At 47.5% G+C, this 17032-nt stretch overlaps 1 long non-coding RNA gene across 1 annotated transcript; it reads left to right on the plus strand.

Annotated features, from left to right (window-relative positions):
• Window positions 1-227: 227 nt before the first annotated feature.
• On the plus strand, window positions 228-12512 carry LOC119618901 (uncharacterized). The gene is made up of 3 exons (XR_005235243.2): window positions 228-957; window positions 3993-4197; window positions 6613-12512. It is a non-coding gene; the product is annotated as an uncharacterized lncRNA (long non-coding RNA).
• The last annotated feature ends 4520 nt before the right edge of the window (window positions 12513-17032 follow it).

Below are 17032 nucleotides of genomic sequence, written 5' to 3' on the forward strand. Positions count from 1 at the left end.
TGAGGCCTTCCCTGACCACCAGCTGCCCCTCCCCCTGGCCACTGTCACTCCCTTTGGTTTGGGGGAGTGGGCCACTCCCTTTCTCTTTTAGGCAGGTCTGGAGGCCTGCGTGCTTGAGGCTTCCACATGCTTATGGGTTCAAAGTGGGAATGTAGGTGTGGGGGACCCTGGCTCTGATCAGCTGATCCAAGGGCAGCCGCGGCTGGCAAGAGGGCACCAGTTTTGAATTATGAGTTCTGAATGATGATGGAAACTACTGATAATAACAACCACATGATGAGGACTCACCGTGATGCCTCATCCTCTCTCCAGCAGGCCGTCTTAATGAGGTTGCGTTCTGTGGGGAGGGCGGGATTTTGAATGAGTGTCTGAGAGCCCCCACCTCCAGCTCCTCCTCCCACTCCTGCAGTCGGACGTGGCAGGAGACTTCTCAGTGCCGCTTCAACCTCAGCGGCAGCATGCTCAGAGGGCCTGGGGGAGGGGAGGCAGGAGGCAGAACTCGGACACTCTGCAGTAGTACCACCCTTTCCTGTGCTCCCACCCACTGTGCAGGGGAGGCCTTGCTTTCTGGTCGCCAGGGAAGCAAGGAGGCATCGGCCCAGGACAGCAAGGGCAGGAAGGAGCCTGGGAGAAACAGAAGTCAACAAGCAGCAGATCAGGAGCCTTGTGGAGCAGCCTCCGTCTGCCCGGCAGCCACAGATGTGGCCTCAGTGACCGCCCAGGGCCTCTCCCACTCCAGCGGCTGCTGTGCTCCTGCCAAGGGCCCATGGGGGCAGCAGCTGTGTGTCATCCCTGCCCTTCCTCCTCCTCCCTCCTTGTCTCCCTCCTCCCTGCCTCCTTCCTGCCTTCACCATCTCTAAGCACCTACCCTTCATCTGCATGGAAGAAAGCTCATAGAATGACTATTTCCAGGGACATTTGAATTTTATGAGTGTTTCTCAAGCCCCAAAGGCAAAGGTAATGAAATCATATTGGTGGAATCCAGAGGCTGTTTTGGAGGGGACTAGAAGACAGGAGGGCCTCCTAGGCTCCATTCTGAATAGACATGCCTAGATCATCCCTCTCTCCCTCCTTCCCCATTTCTCTTCCAGGGGTTTCCCTGGGCTAGGCCCTGGGCTTGACACTGGGATGCAAAGGAACTGAGTCCTGGCCTGAAGGAAGGCCTTGCTTCTGCCAACCCTGCAGAAAGTGCTGCTTTTCCCAGAGAGACAGCAGGGCTCCTGCTGGAGGTGGCGGTGGGAGTGAATTCTCTGCTCTCTTGTGGTCTCTCTGATGAGCTCCTTCTGGAGTTGGTTCAATCCTGGTGAACTGGGGGTTCCCAGTCCCAGTTTCCTTAGAGTCAGCTTTGTCAGGACTCTGGTGACTGTGGGAGGATTTGTGACTGGAGGCTGAGTCCAGGGCCTGGTGTAAGTGTGGTGAGGCTCCTGTGCACGCTCAGAGCTGGGGACGGGGGACCTCTGATGTCCTCCCTAAGACACAGTGAGACCCAGAAGCTCTCAGCTCTGTGCTACCCTGGTTTTGGTGACTTGGAAAAGGCTGGTGAGGGGTAAAAAACAGAGAGTCTGGCCTGGCCCCAGGCAGGTTCCCTGAGCAGCTGCAGGCTGTGGCCTCCTGTGCTCTGTGGGCCTGAATACAGCCCGTGAAGTGAAACCTCAATCCCAGGACAGCTCTGCCAGCACTCACCAGCCCCTGCACACAGTCCCACAAGGAGATCCTGCTCTGTCCTCATCCTGTCCCTGAAGACCCTTCCTCTCTGTGGCCCACAGGACTGGCTACATAATTTGCTAAGCCCAGTACAAAATGAATACGTAAGATTCCTCCTTAAAAAATTAAGGATCTCAAGATAGCAACAGCAGAGCATTAAACCAAGTGTGGGGCCCTTCTGAGTGCCACAGAGCCAGCTCTGGCTGCCCAATATTTACTTCTTAAAGGGGGACTTTGGAAACATCATGGGAACAACTCTAAATGGGAATTTTCAGGCCCTGGTGACAGGGGGCAGAGGAGTTAGGCCCACCTGATACTCTCAGATTGCACCCTGGAGACTAGGGACCACCTATACTAGTTCCCACCATAAAAAGTAGCTTCCTTTGCTTTTCCTCTTTCCTGTATTCTGCTGTGAGTATTACTCCTGTATTTCATGTCAGGGGTGCAAGGAAGGAGGGTGTGTGTGTGTGTGTGTGTGTGTGTATGTGTGTGAGAGAGAGAGAGAGAAGAGCAGGTGGAGGAGGAAGGATGGGATGGAGTTCGGTTTTCTATTAACCTCTGCCCCACTGCTATTCCTTCGGGGGGTGTTGTGTGCAGTTCTTGTTGTTCCGGTGACCTGCAGCTCCAGGTACAGTCTCTTTCCTGCTTTCTCCTCTCCACGGTGGACCCTGCTCATCCTCCCAGCTGCTTGGAAGGGAAGATAAACACTGCAGAGTGCAGGAGCGCTCATGCTGAGAGCAGAGAAAGAGGTTTAATGGGCTTGTTATCAGGCACCTGCTGAGCAGTCCTTCTCCCAACAAGACAGGACTGAGAGATAAATGACCTGGCCCAAGCAGCCTCCTGGTGGGAAGAGAAATGCCTGGAACAGGAAGGGGTGAATCCATAGACCAGGCCGGTCATAGGGGCAGGTGAAGATTTGCGGGGAGAAAAGCGGCCCTCCCTCTGCACAGTTGTCAACCATCCAAGGTACCAATCAATCTAGAAATATTTGTTGCAGGTCTCCTGGGCTCCCAGTGTTGCAGAGAATGCAGAGAGGCACCCATCTGGTCCCTGCCTCCAATGAGCTCACCATCTAGTCGGGAGACCCGACCGACCTGACCTCACCTCCTTGAGGATTGGGGGTGCGGACTGTTCACCTGGCAGGGCCTGGTCCATGGATGAGACTGAAGAAAAACTGATCAACTGAATGAGTTAAACTGAAACAGTGGTGGCAAGGAGTAGAAAGGACAACCTCTTCAGAGTTCAGACAATAAGATTCAGAATGACAAAAGAGAGCATTCAGCTCTCTTTTTGAAGAGTCTCTTTAGCTCTCTTTGGTTGAAGGTGGGACACTGAAAAAAAAAAAAAAAAAACCAGGCATGGTGGTGGGCGCCTATAATCCCAGCTACTTGGGAGGCTGAGGCATGAGAATTGCTTGAACCCCAGAGGTGGAGGTTGCAGTGAGCTGAGAGCCAAGATTATGCCATTGTGCTCCAGCCTGCGTGACAGGGTGAGACCTTGTTTAAAAAAAAAAAAAAAAAAAAAAAAAAAAAAAGGCCAGGCACGGTGGCTCACACCTGTAATCCTAGCACTTTGGGAGGCTGAGGTGGGCAGATCACTTGAGGTCAGGAGTTCAAGACCATCCTGCCCAACATGGTAAAACTCTGTCTCTACCAAAAAATACAAAAAACAAACAAACAAACAAAAAACCTGGGCGTGGTGGCATGTGTCTGTAATCCCAGCTGTTCAGGAGGCTGAGGCATGAGCGTTGCTTGAACCTAGGAGTCAGAGCAGTGAGCCGAGATCATGCCACTGCACCCCAGCCTGGGTGACAGAGTGAGACCTTATCTCAAAAAACAAACAACAAAAAAAGAAGAAAGTGGGACACTATTAAAGAGATAGATTTCGAGTTGCATCTTGAGGATTTGGATTGTGAGGAGCGGGAGAGAGCAGAGTGTCAGGCAATGCAGGGTAGAGACTGAACGCTGACGTGTTGGTGTTAGGATGACATGGTTTCCCATGCTGGCTCACCTTTGAATAGCTGTGTGACTGGGTGTAGGTTACTTAACCTTTCTAAACTCTATTTTTCCATATGTAAGATGGGGACGAATAGTACCTACTTCATAGGATTGTTATAAGGCTTACCTAAAATATCTTCTGTAGAGAAAACAGAGTTTTGCTGAAAATCCAACTCATAAAAGGCAGATTACCTAGAGAAAAGGCATACAAATTTATTTTATGTGTGTACAGGGGAGCTTTCAGAATGACGACCCATGGATACAGGGCTAATTGTCCATTTTTATGCTCAGGTTCAATGAAGTATGGACAGCGGTGCAGAAACATGATGGACAAAAATAGGCTGATCTAATGCTGATAGATTAGTTTTTATGAGTGGGAAAACCCAACAAAGCTTGTCTAGATTCTTCTTGGCCTCTCTGAGCAGCTTCTTTTCCATCTGGGAATGGAGCAGGACTTTCTCTAAAATGAAGGTCTTATGACCTACAGTCAAACAAGGTAGGTCAGATAATTTCTTTATGGCCAGTTTTTACATGGAAAGGTGAAGGGAAAGTTGGAGTAATGTGTTTAGGTTTTATGGCTGGTTTTGGGGAAAAGAGGTTCTGGTTTCTATGACCCGCTCTAGTTTCTATAGCTAGGTTTGGGGGTAGAATGGACTAAGAGACAGGAGAGCGGGAGAAGATCAGAGAAAAACTTTTGCTTTTCAGGTCTTTGTTTTGGGGTATTGTTTTCTGAGTCCCAACACCTCCATAAAGCACTTAGCATGGTGCCTGGCATATAGTAGATGTTCAATAAAGGGTGACATCTTTTATTATTAACTACAAAGACATAAGGCAGGAAAGCTCAATAGGTTTGAGTAAAAGACAATGGTTTCTGCTTCACTAGAGAAAAAAGGAGTTTAGGAAAAAGAAGGCTTTACATTTTATGATGGGGCTAGACTGGTCTTGAATGCCAGGTTTGGAAAATGAGGTTTTGTGGAAGAGGAGATAACAAGACTTAAGTCACTCTTGGGGATCTTGGAGGGTTATTCCTTTTCTTGTAACTAGTTCTGTCAAGTCATTCTCGCATTGGTATTAGAATATATATAGTGTCTCTCTGTGTGCACTGTACACTTTCTTCCAATTTTTAAAATTTTCAGATGTCATGAATGTCATCTAAATTTGTAAATAACCAGGAAATCTTTGGACTGCATGAGCGAAGGGATTATTAGAAATGAAAAAAAAAAAGGCTGGGTGCGGTGGCTCACACGTGCAATCCCAGCACTTTGGGAGGCTGAGGTGGGCGGATCACCTGAGGTCAGGAGTTCGAGACCAGCTTGGCCAACATGGTGAAACCCCGTCTCTACTAAAAATACAAAAATTAGCCTGGTGCGGTGGCACTGCCTGTAATCCCAGCTACTTGGGAGACTGAGGCAGAAGAATCACTTGAACCCAGGAGGTGGAGTTTGCACAGTGAGCTGAGGCTGCGCCACTGCACTCCAACCTGCGCAACAGAGCAAGACTGTCTCAAAAAAAAAAAAAAAAAAAAAAAGATCCTAGAAATTTTAAAAAATTATCTTGATTCAAGAATTTGCCTGGATTTTGCTTTCAGTAAGGGTTAAGAAAGCATGAAAAGGCGTGCCATTCCCACTTCTGCTTCCCAGTGGGGGATGCCTGGGGAGTCAGGGAGACCCCCTTGCCATCCTCTGAGCTCTTTAGAGTTGTAATACTCAAGAAAGATACTTCTTTATGCAGGACCTTCACAGCAGGCCTCCTTTCTAGAAGGTGGCCTAGAAATAGACATTAAAATGTAAAATATGCAACTCCTTTGCCCAGGCATCTTTCTACTTCTGGGAATTTATCTTAAGAAAATAATCAAGAAGAATGTCTGTTTTTTACTTGTTTAAAATAGCAAAGACATGAAAACAGCTTAAATATCCATTTACATGGTATTGATTTTTAAAAATGGAAGTTTTGGGCTGGGTGCAGCAGCTCACGCCTGTAATCCCAGGACTTTGGGAGGCCGAGGCGGGCAGATCACAAGGTCAGAAGTTTGAGACCAGCCTGAACAACATGGTGAAACCCTGTCTCTACTAAAAATACAAAAATTAGCTGGGTGTGGTGGGGAGGGGCGCCAGTAATCCCAGCAACCCAGGAGGCTGAGGCAGGAGAAGAGCTTGAACCTGGGAGGCAGAGGTTGCAGTGAGCCAAGATCACGCCACTGCACTCTAGCCTGGGTGACACAGCAAGACTCTGCCTCAAAAACAAACAAACAAACAAACAAATAAATAAAGGGGCCAGGCGCAGTGGCTCACGCCTGTAATCCCAGCACTTTGGGAGGCCAAGGTGGGTGGATCACCTGAGGTCAGGGGTTCGAGACCAGCCTGGCCAGCATGGAGAAACCCCATCTCTACTAAAAAAATTAGTCGGGCGTGGTGGCGCATGCCTGTAATCACAGCTACTCGGAAGGCTGAGGTAGGAGAATTGCTTGAACCTGGGAGATGGAGGTTGCAGTGAGCCAAGATTGTGCCATTGCACTCCAGACTGGGCAAGAAGAGTGAAACTCCATCTCAAAAAAAATAAAAAAAAAGGAAATTATTCAATGAAAATATTAAGTAAGCATTTATTAAAAATTGTGGCTCAAATCTACATATATAACCATCAACCGTTATCCTGTGAGAAGACTGTCAAAGTATAATGAGTGTTTCAGGACAGTATATTTGAATGACCAAATTCATGTATGTTACATTTATATTTACATACACATTAAAACTCAGGAAGGGTATAAACCAGCCTATTATAGTGGTGATATTTGGGAAAGGGATTATGAGCAGATATTGGGTGTTTACTTCAATATTTCTTTCTATATTATATGAATTTTTAAATAGATCTGATATTTCAGATTTGAAAAAAAGTCCTTGCATCTTTTTTGTAGGCTTGAAAAAAAATTAATAAATGGCTTGAAAAGTAGCTGATTTGAGAGTAAATAATGTGACAAGAGAGATACCAGAGAAGAGAAGGTGTCTGGATGGTTGGCATAATTAAAATCAATATGGATCGTAAGAAAATAATTATATTCACTGTACAGTATTTTTGAAGATTGCTTCTATCAAACCTACAACTTGTGAGTAAAGCTAAATGTGTAATATTCACACAAATGTTATGAGGATGATTCATGTTGCTCCTCCCTCTGGCTCCCTCTGGCTGCTTTAGGCTTGGGGGGTCCCCTGTGAAGTTGGAGCTGAGTGGGATCTAGGACTCAGACAGTGCTCACTGGCTCTGTCTGCCAGTGACACATTTCAAGAGGGCAGATCCCACAGTGAACTCAGTTGGCTGGTGGCTCCTGAGAAATGTGCCACCCCAGTCCTTTGCCAGGTTCTTGTCTTGGCACCAGCAGACACCTTCACCCCATACCTCAACAAGCAGGTATTTAATTGGACACTTAGTACATGCCCCGCTGAGTTGAGGACATAGATCTGAAGGGAAAGAAGCATGGTTGGCCTCAAAGAGCCTGTAACTACCCACTTCTAGGGTGTGGGCAGAGCTGGCAATGTTAGAGCTGCAGTTCACATAGCAGGCTGCTGGCCAACCTGTCCATTACTGATTCAAGAGTGGTGAGGTGGGGGCAGCACTGGTGAGGATGATACCTATCCTAGAGATGATTAAGTTGGGATGACATGGTTTCCCATGCTGGCTCAACTTTGAATAGCTCTGTGGCTATCTCACTCCTTGGTGGAGGCACTGGAGCTGTGATTTCTGAGGCAAGGATGTGGTCCCACTGGGAATTGGAATGTCTGAGGTCGTTTGAGGCCGCGTGGTGACTAAAAGCAGGGGTGATGGAGACTGACCAGCTGGGGTTTGATTCCTGGCTCTGCTGTTTACGAACTGTGTGGTTTTGGGCAAGTGACATAAGCATTAAGCTCTAATTTCTTCACTTGTTGAAAGAAAAAAAAGGAATAACAACAGCATGAGGTCATATAAGTGAAGCACTTTGCATCAAATTTAGTCTGTTTAATAACTTTTTCATGTCAGCATCATTGTGCCTGTTTTACAGAAAGGGAAACTGAAGCTTATGAAAAAGGTGATATCTAACTCCAAAGCTCAAGCTCTTGCTTCTACTTCTGTACTTCTACCTCAACCTCTATCCCAACTTCATTCTGACACCCACTCCTCCTATCTAGACCCCTGAACGTGTCTCCTGTCCCACCCCTCTACACTCCGTGCATGACTGTACAAGGCTGTAGTCTATACGACTATAACATCTTATTCAACCTGCTTTTACATTGTGTGTAAAAGACAAGCTTGAACTCTGGTGCCCTTGAACAGGGCATAATTAGGAGACTAGAGAAGAAGTGTTGGGGGGAGTCCAAAAAGGAGAGTGAGAATAAAATGATGGCTTGAGAGCGATGACTTCTAAAAAACGGAGGAACAATAGCATGTGTGGCACTGAAGATTCAGGAGAAATGCGGGGGAAAAGGCTGTGTTTTCTGAATGGAATGGGAACCTGGAGGACTGGATTCTGAGGAGCCTCCCATTACCTTGGCTTGGGAGAGAACAGGTAGGTGTGAAGTGGACAAGGAAAACCAGGTGTCCTGGAGCACTGTGCAGGTAAGGTGTGCCCTGAGAAGGGGAGTGCTCAGCAGACGAAGGACAGGTAGAGGCACTGACAGAAAGGGCACAAGGCTGGAGTCTAGTGACATCACATCCCCAGCATTGGAAGATCCTAAATTCTAGGGTCACACGGGGATATCTGCATGGGGAATAAGGTGTTATGAATGGATTATTTTTATATCTCAGACTTGTCAGGATTTTATTTCGGAGCTTGATTCTTCCATTTTCTTCTGTTTCTTCTGTCGTGTCATGCAAGCGAGGACCTCTCTAGGAAAGGAATATACAAATTGGCTTCCTGTCCAGGGATTCATACATATATAGCCATTATTTTTTTAAATAAAGATTGTTCGGAAAGTTTAAAAACACCTGCTCTTAAACTGGCCTGCATGTGTGGTTGAGGACAGTTCCCAGATGAAGGAGTCGTGCCGAAGGGGAGGATCATGGTGCAGGAGAGAGGCCTCTTGAAAATCAGTAGGCAGGGGATGGAGGTGAAAGGGTGCATCTCAGAGCCCTTGGCTTGACTGGAGGAGGGTTTTGCTGGGAAGGTAGGCATGGCTATGGGGTTTATAGAGGCTTAGGGTAGTGTTTGACTTCACCCCTTCTCACTGTGTGCTGCTGTGAGAGCCTCAATTTCCTCTTTAAGTAGAGATCATAGTAACTTATACAAAGCAACTGACCCATGGTTGGGTGGAGACCAGCTACCCAACAAGAACAGGCTGGGTGCTGTGACTCACAATTGTAATGGCAGCACTTTGGGAGGCCAAGATAGGATGCTCGCTCAAGCCCTGGAGTTCGAGACCATCCTGGGCATTATAGTGAGACCCTTTCTCTACAAAACAATTGTTTATTTTAAAGTAGTCAAGTGTGGTGGCATGTAACTATAGTCCCAGTTACTTGGGAGGCTGGGGTGAGAAGATCACTTAAGCCTGGGTGGTGGAGGCTGCAGTGAGTCATGATTGTGTCACTAGACTCTAGATTGAGTGACAGAGTGAGACCCTGTCTCAAAAAAAAAAAAAAAAAAAAAAAAATGCTGGCTTTCCTCCCCTTTAGAGGATTCTCCAAGGCCAGGGCATCTGTGTGGCAAAAATCTTGCCTCCTGAAATGCTTGAAAACTAATGAATAGTCAGTCAAACTGCAACATTGCCAGCGTCCTCCCCTGCCGACTCCTGCTTTCTGGCAAGGCCTACCTGGTTGACTTCTTTCTGGGCAGGTGTGATGGCAGGCAGCAGATGGCCGAGTTATTTTTAGCAACCTGCAGAGGATGACGTATGTGACTCCCAAGGCCACATACCTGGACCTGTGCTTATCAGACATATGTGCACAAATTCAGGGTGCAGTGAAGAAGAAACTTCAGTAGGATGATGTCAGGAAAGCCCTCTTCCTGGGCCAGACAAAGCCTTAGCCGGACACAGAGGTTGAGGTCTCAGACTTTGGAAGCTGGTTTCTGAAGGTGCCACCTTCTCACATGGCTCTGTGGCTTCACACGTGCCGTCTCCCCCTACACTGCTTGTTCTTACATCCTGATTGGTGATTTCCTACCAATCTTCCCAAACCTTTTCCTGATACCTTCAGGCAGAATTCAACACCTCATGTGGGCTGCCATATCACCTCTGTCACAGTGGTTAACACAGACTACGGCAATCATTTGCTTTTTTTTTTTTTTTTTTTTTTGAGGTGGGGAGTCTCACTCTGTCCCCCAGTCTGGAATGCAGTTGTGGGATCTTGGCTCACAGCAATCTCTGTCTCCCAGGTTCACACCATTCTCCTGCCTCAGCCTCCCGAGTAGCTGGGACTACAGGCGCCTGCCACCATGCCTGGCTAATTTTTTTCTATTTTTAGTAGAGATGAGGTTTCACCATGTTAGCCAGGATGGTCTCGATCTCTTGACCTCGTGATCTACCAGTCTCAGTCTTCCAAAGTGCTGAGATGACAGGGGTGAGCCACCGTGCCAGGCCAATCATCTACTTCTTAAACCAAACTGAGACCTTGCTGGGGCCAGGGGCCGTGCCTCATTCGTGTGTGTAGTGCCAGGACGTTGCACAGTACTTGGCAGATGGTGGGTGTTGATGAATGAATACATTACATAAATTTGTCAATTTTGTGACATCTTTTCCTTTCTCTCAGCCCCCAGAAAGTGCTCTACGATTTTGCATTAATTTCTTTTTAAGTGAAAATGAATTTGAACTGCTTTTGTTTCAAGAATTTCACAGCCACCCACTGAAGCCGCTGGAGATCTGAGGAATCCCAAAGACAAGAATGGGAATCTCTCCCTTACCCTCAGGTTAGGAGATGATTGTCCCAGACTTCTGTGTGGTTAGCAGGATTGGGGTAACCCAAGGTGGGTGTTTGGGCTCAGAAAACAATACCCCCGCAAAATGAAGGCCTCAGAAGCAAAACTTTTCCTCTGGCCCTCTCCTGTCCCCCTGGCTCTGCCTCTCATTCTCCCCTGAGGCTGGCCAGAGAAACTAGAATCCCTCTTTTCCATGGCGGATCATAGAAACAGGAACCCATTTTCCCCAAAGCCAGCCATAAAACCTAAAAATGTTACTTTAATGTCCCCTCTGCTTTTCTGTGTAAAAACTCATCATGAAAAATTATCTGATCGAGCTTGTTTGACAGTAGGGCAGAAGCCCTCCTTTCCAGAGAGGGTCCTGCCCCACACCCAGAAGGAAATGCTGCTCAGAGAGGCCAAGAAGATTCTAGACAGATAGGCTTTGCTGGGTGTCCCCAGTCAGTCCATCAGGATGGACTTTTTGTCCAATCATATTTCTACATGGCTGTCCATACTTCGTTGAACTTAAGCATAAAAGTGGACAATATCCTCTGTATCTTTGGGTCTTCATTCTGAAGGCTCCCTTGTATACACGTTAAATAAATTTACATGTCTTTTTTCCAATTGATCTCCCTTTTGTGAGTTGATTTTTCAGAGAACCTTCAGAAGGCCAAGGGTTTCCCTTGGCCCCTAGGTGGGGGTAACCCAAACAACATGCGTCAGCTGAGTGCTGGGCCTGACTTGCCCTTGACGGAAGTGCCTGTCTTGGATTGACCGTTGGACCTGCCCTGGACGGAAGTGTCTGCCCTGGATTGGCTGCTGGACTTGCCCTTGACAGAAGTGCCTGCCCTTGATTGGCTGCTGTGGGCTGGCTGGGCTGGGGCTTCCACAGAAGAGCTGCCTTCTTGAAGGGTTAAAGCACCAGCTCCAGGAAATCAGGGTCAACCCGGGATCTCCCATTAGGATTCAAGTGATGGTCTAACCTGCTGTGCCTCCTCCATCATGGGCTTGATGAACACTGACTGGATTTGTGCCGGCGTGGTGGCTCACGCCTGTAACCCCAGCACTTTGGGAGGCCGAGGTGGGCGGATCACGAGGTCAGGAGATCGAGACCATGGTGAAACCCTGTCTCTACTAAAAATACAAAAAATTAGCTGGGCACGGCGGCGGGTGCCTGTAGTCCCAGCTACTCAGGAGGCTGAGGCAGGAGAATGGCGTGAACCCAGGAGGCGGAGCTTGCAGTGAGCTGAGATTGCGCCACTACACTCCAGCCTGGGTGACAGAGCAAGACTAGGTTTCAAAAAAAAAAAAGAACACTGACTAGATTTGAATGCCCAAAAGTCTGGGACTGGATCTTTTTCCCTCAGGGACCTCATGGGGAGGCCCTATCAGTGTCCAGCAAATCAAAGTAGAGTGACTGGCGGTAGCCCTCAGCTGTGTTTGGAGGCCTTCACTCTGGACTGATGTGGCACTTCTGTTCTGGTTGCTAGCTAGTCGGTCATCCTATGGATCGAGGATAGACTGACTCGGTCTTCATTGCCTCTTGGGGAGAGGGGTGGTCAGGATTTTCTGGAGTTAGAGTTTTAAAGATGCCCCAGGGAAGATGCCTGGAGAAACAGTTGTCAGAGGCGTGCAAACCAGAGCAACTCCATCTTGAATAGGAGCTGGGTAAAATGAGGCTGAGACCTACTGGGCTGGATTCCCAGATGGTTAAGGCATTCTAAGTCACAGGATGAGATAGAAGATCAGCACAAGATACAGGTCATAAACACCTTGCTGATAAAACAGATTGCAGTAAGGAAGCCAGCCAAAACCCACCAAAACCAAGATGGCGACGAGTGTGACCTCTGGTCATCCTCACTGCTACACTCCCTCCCACCAGTGCCATGACAGTTTACAGATGCCATGGCAATATCAATTTACCCTATATGGTCTAAAAAGGGGAGGCATGAATAATCCACCCCTTATTTAGCATATCATCAAGAAATAACCATAAAAATGGGCAACTGGCAGCCCTCAGGGCTATGGAGTAGGCATTCTTTTATTCTTCTGCTTTCTTTTATTTTTTTATTTTGAGATGGGGTTTTGCTCTTGTTCCCCAGGCTGGAGTGCAATAGCGCGATCTCGGCTCACTGCAACCTCTGCCTCCTGGGTTCAAGTGATTCTCCTGCCTCAGCCTCCGGAGTAGCTGGGATTACGGGCATGTGTCACCACGCCTGGCTAAGTTTTTGTATTTTGAGTAGAGATGGGGTTTCTCCATATTGGTCAGGCTGGTCTCAAACCCCCGACCTTTGGTGATCTGCCCGCCTTGGCCTCCCAAAGTGCTGGGATTACAGGCATGAGCCACTGCACCTGGCCCTATTCTTTTACTTTCTTAATAAATCTGCTTTCACTTTACTCTATGGATTTGCCCTGAATTCTTTCTTGTGTGAGATCCAATAACCCTCTCTTGGGGTCTGGATCAGGACCGCTTTCCTGTAACACACTGACCATTTTAAGGAGAGGGCATGCAGATTACAAGTATGGGAAGAAAAATAAGAACTCAGCCCTAACCTAGACTCTGAAGGAGGCTCCTTGTGACGGTCTTGGAGCCTGATTTTGCAGAGCCTGGTTCTCACTAGGGCACTACCACCTGGGGCATGGGGACGTACCTGAAGTACTATCCTTGGATTTTCCTCATTGCATCAACAAACTGAGATACCAGAAGCTCTGAGAACATGTTACTTCAGAGGTTGAAATTATAGACTCATAGCAGTCAAATTGGCTATTTGCAGTAATAACTATTCTAGTGTGGTTGGAAAAGCCTAGTAAATGTTGCCCTTGTTTGAAATCTTCCCCTGATCCCCACCCTGCCACCTCCCCAGTGCTGAACAGGTTGGGAGGCAGAGTGACTATTTTCTGTTTGTTTGTGTTTCAGAGTCAAGCTGTCTGGAACTACTGTCTGGAAGAGCATCTTCCCCATCCCAGCAACTGTACCCCTCAATCAGGAACTGTTACTGAACCCAGGGCTGCCTGGATAAACATTTATAAGACCCAGAGGGATCATTAGTGGAGGGTAGAGGATGTCTTTGCTTGAACCTCTGACGGTCACCATAAGTCCAAAACTGAATTCACCCTTTGCCCTTTAACTCATAGAAATTCAAATGAGGCAAGGGTGAGGAGAGAGAACAACTTAAACCATTGGTTCTCAACCTTGTCTGCACCTTAGAATTCAGATACCTAGGCTGTTCTCTAGAAGGATGGAATCAGAATCTCTGGGGGTGGAACCCAGGCATCTGTATTTTTCAAAGTTCCCCAGGTGATTCCAATGTGCAGCCAAGGTTGAGAATCATAGACTCAAACTTGCTTGGAGTTCCTGCTAGTCATTCTACCTATGGCTGAAAACCCTGGGGTGAAGGAGTGGAAGACCTGATTCTTCTATCTCTGTGGGGTTCCTTGTGTTTTTCCTGTAATGAGCATCTCTCCATGCTGAGTGTGATTTTTGGGGTTTAAGATCTGTATTTCAGCTGAGAGCAGTGGCAGGCACCTATAACCCCAGCTGCTTAGGAGGCTGAGGCAGGAGGATTGCTTGAGCTCAGGAATTCGAGGCTGCAGTGAGATTATGCCACTGTATTCCATCCTGGGTGACAGAACAAGACCCTGATTTAAAAAAAAAAGTCTGCATTTCACATATAACAAGCCCTTGGAACTTCATCTGATTCAACCAAACCTGTGATGATCTCTACTGTACATTATGGATAATTTAAGGGATTTTCAAGTGCAATGTTGGCCATATGACATTTTGCTTTCATCCAAACTTTCAAGCCTAAGCCCTGCATGACAACCCTGCCTTCCTTTTTTCAGTGGACAGTTAGCCATTCCCCAGTGGCTCTGCTGGCAATCCAGGCAATTGCTGTCACCCTCTTACATTCCCTCAGCTCCTACCTTGGTCCTCAGATCTTCCCAGTCTTCCTCTATATTCTCTGCACGTGCTTCAGGTGAGTCCTTCATCTCGAATCTATTATCATAACCTCCTAACTGGCGCCCCTGTCCCCAGCCTCTTTCCCCTCCATTCCATCATCTGCCTGCCTTCTGGTGAACAAGGCAGATACAAATTGCCATGTAGTCCTCTGCTTACAATTCTTCAGAAGTTTGTGATTGCTTTCCCAAGGAAGTTGAAACTTCTTTTTTTTTTTTTTGAGACGGAGTTTCGTTCTTGTTGTCCAGGCTGAAGTGCAATGACGCGATCTCGGTTCCCTACAACCTCCGCCTCCCGGGTTCAAGAGATTCTCCTGCAGGCTCCCAATGGCTGGGATTATAGGCGCCCGCTACCACGCCCGGCTACTTTTTGTATTTTTAGTAGAGATGGGGTTTCATCATGTTGGCCAGGCTGGTCCCGAACTCCTGGTCTAAGGTGATCCACCCGCCTCGGCCTCCCAAAGTGCTGGGATTACAGGCGTGAGCCGCTGTGCCCGGCCAGGAGTTGAAACTTCTTGACATGACCTCCAGTGCTCTGATGGCCAAACACCTTTGCAGCCTCATCTCCCTTCACGTCCCGTTAAGGACCTACATTCCAACCACATAGAAGATGCTTTCCTTCAAGCCTTTGCTTATGTGCTCTCCTCCACTGGGTATGCCTTTCCTTTTCCTGGTGGGCTACTTCTTTTTTTAAAAAAGTTTTATTTATTTATTTTTAGAGCCAGGGTCTTGCTCTGTCACCCAGGCTGGAATGTAGTGGTGTGATCATGTCTCACTGCAGCTTCAAACTCCTGGGCTCAAGTGATCCTTCTGCCTTAGCCCCTGAGTAGCTGGGATTCCAACTGCATACCACCATGCTCAGCTGATTTTTTTTTTTTTTTTTTTTTTTTAAAGACAGGGTCTCTGTCTGTCACCTAGGGTGAAGTACAGCCTTGACCTTCCCAGTACAGGTGATCCTCCCACCTCAGTCTCCCAAGTAGCTGGGACCACAGGTGTGTGCCACCATACCAGGCTATTTTTTGTTAGTTTTTGTAGAGACAGAGTTTCACTATGTTGCCCACACTGGTTTTGAACTTCTGGCTTCAAGTGATCCTCCTGCCTTGGCCTCCCAAAATGCTGGAATTGCAGGTGCAGGCTGCCGTGCCTGGTCACTGGTTAGGCTACTTCTAACTTGTCTTTTTCTTTATAGCCAGTCTATGTGTCCCATCCTCCCCTTTCTCCAGGCTGCATCAGGTGCCTGCTGACCGTGCCCCTCCTCTGTGTGTGGCCAGAACATCCAAGGCCCTCAACCCAAATGATGAGTACTGATTCTCCCAACTATGTTGTGAACTCTACATTCAGGGCAGGAGCTGGGTCTTACCTTTCACTGCACCCTTGGGGCTTGCACGATGCCTAGACTAAAGGAAGCCTTTGTATCCAATGCCTGAACTTGCTCCAATATTCCCCAACCTTTTACCTCCTTTTGCTGATTGGAGACCTGGTTCTGACCTGCTTGGCTTGTGCAAAGCTCTGAGAGAGGAAAAAAATTTGGCTTGACCCCCTCCCGATGGAATCTTTCCATTCCAAAGTTGTTTCTCCTTTCTTTGAGCTCCTTTTAACCGTTCCCAATTCCCTCATTCCCAGGAACTCTTAAATTCTTTCTCCCCTTATCAAAATACTCTTTCAGAATAAGTACATTCGCTTTGGAATACAACTGCTGTTTCCTTTCCCAGGCTTATATGTATTTTAGCAGAAAAAATTCAAAGGAATTAATTTCTAATTGTGGAAATTACAGGCCATAGGAGGAGAAGGCGGAGGAAAAAAATTGAGGGTGAATCAGCCTTCTGCAGAGACTTTCTTCAAAGACTTTCATGCATCCTCTTTGATTAGAGGATTGGAAAAGGGCGAAGCTTACCCATCTTCCGCAGGCGGCCAGAAGAACAAAGAAAAGAGAGATTTTTCAAGCGTGGTTTCTCTCTTGGCTCATCCCACACATCTCCCTATGGGGATTCTACTTAGGGAAGGTGTGTCCCAGGGTTTGCCAAAGATGGAGACAATCGGAAGTATCACAGCAAAAGGCGAGGAATCAGAAATCTCCAACTCCTGGGCTCATGTGATCCTCCCACCTCAGCCTCCCAAGTAGCTGGGATTACAGGTGTGTGCCACCACACCCGACTAAATTTTTTAATCTTTTTTTTTTTTTTTTTTTTGTAGAGACAGGGTCTTGCTATGTTGCCCAGGCTGGTCTTGAACTCCTGGGCTTAAGCAATCCTTGCAACTTGGCATCCCAAAGTGCTGGGATTACAGTCATGAACCACCAAGCCCAGCCTTCTCTATATTCTCTTACACTTTGCTTAAACCCCCTAATACCTTATTAGGATTTCATCCCTTTGTCTCAAGATGCTGTCTCTTGTGAGGATGCAAGTATCCTAACATCCTCCTCAGTCTTTTCACTGGTGTATGCTTGCCAGATGCTAATTGGGGCAGGTTTTCACCAAAAAGGGGCAGAGGGAGAGTGGAGTCAGCTGCGCAGTAG

Source organism: Chlorocebus sabaeus, chromosome 8, assembly GCF_047675955.1.
Source record: "Chlorocebus sabaeus isolate Y175 chromosome 8, mChlSab1.0.hap1, whole genome shotgun sequence".
In the NCBI taxonomy this organism is placed as follows: domain Eukaryota; kingdom Metazoa; phylum Chordata; class Mammalia; order Primates; family Cercopithecidae; genus Chlorocebus; species Chlorocebus sabaeus.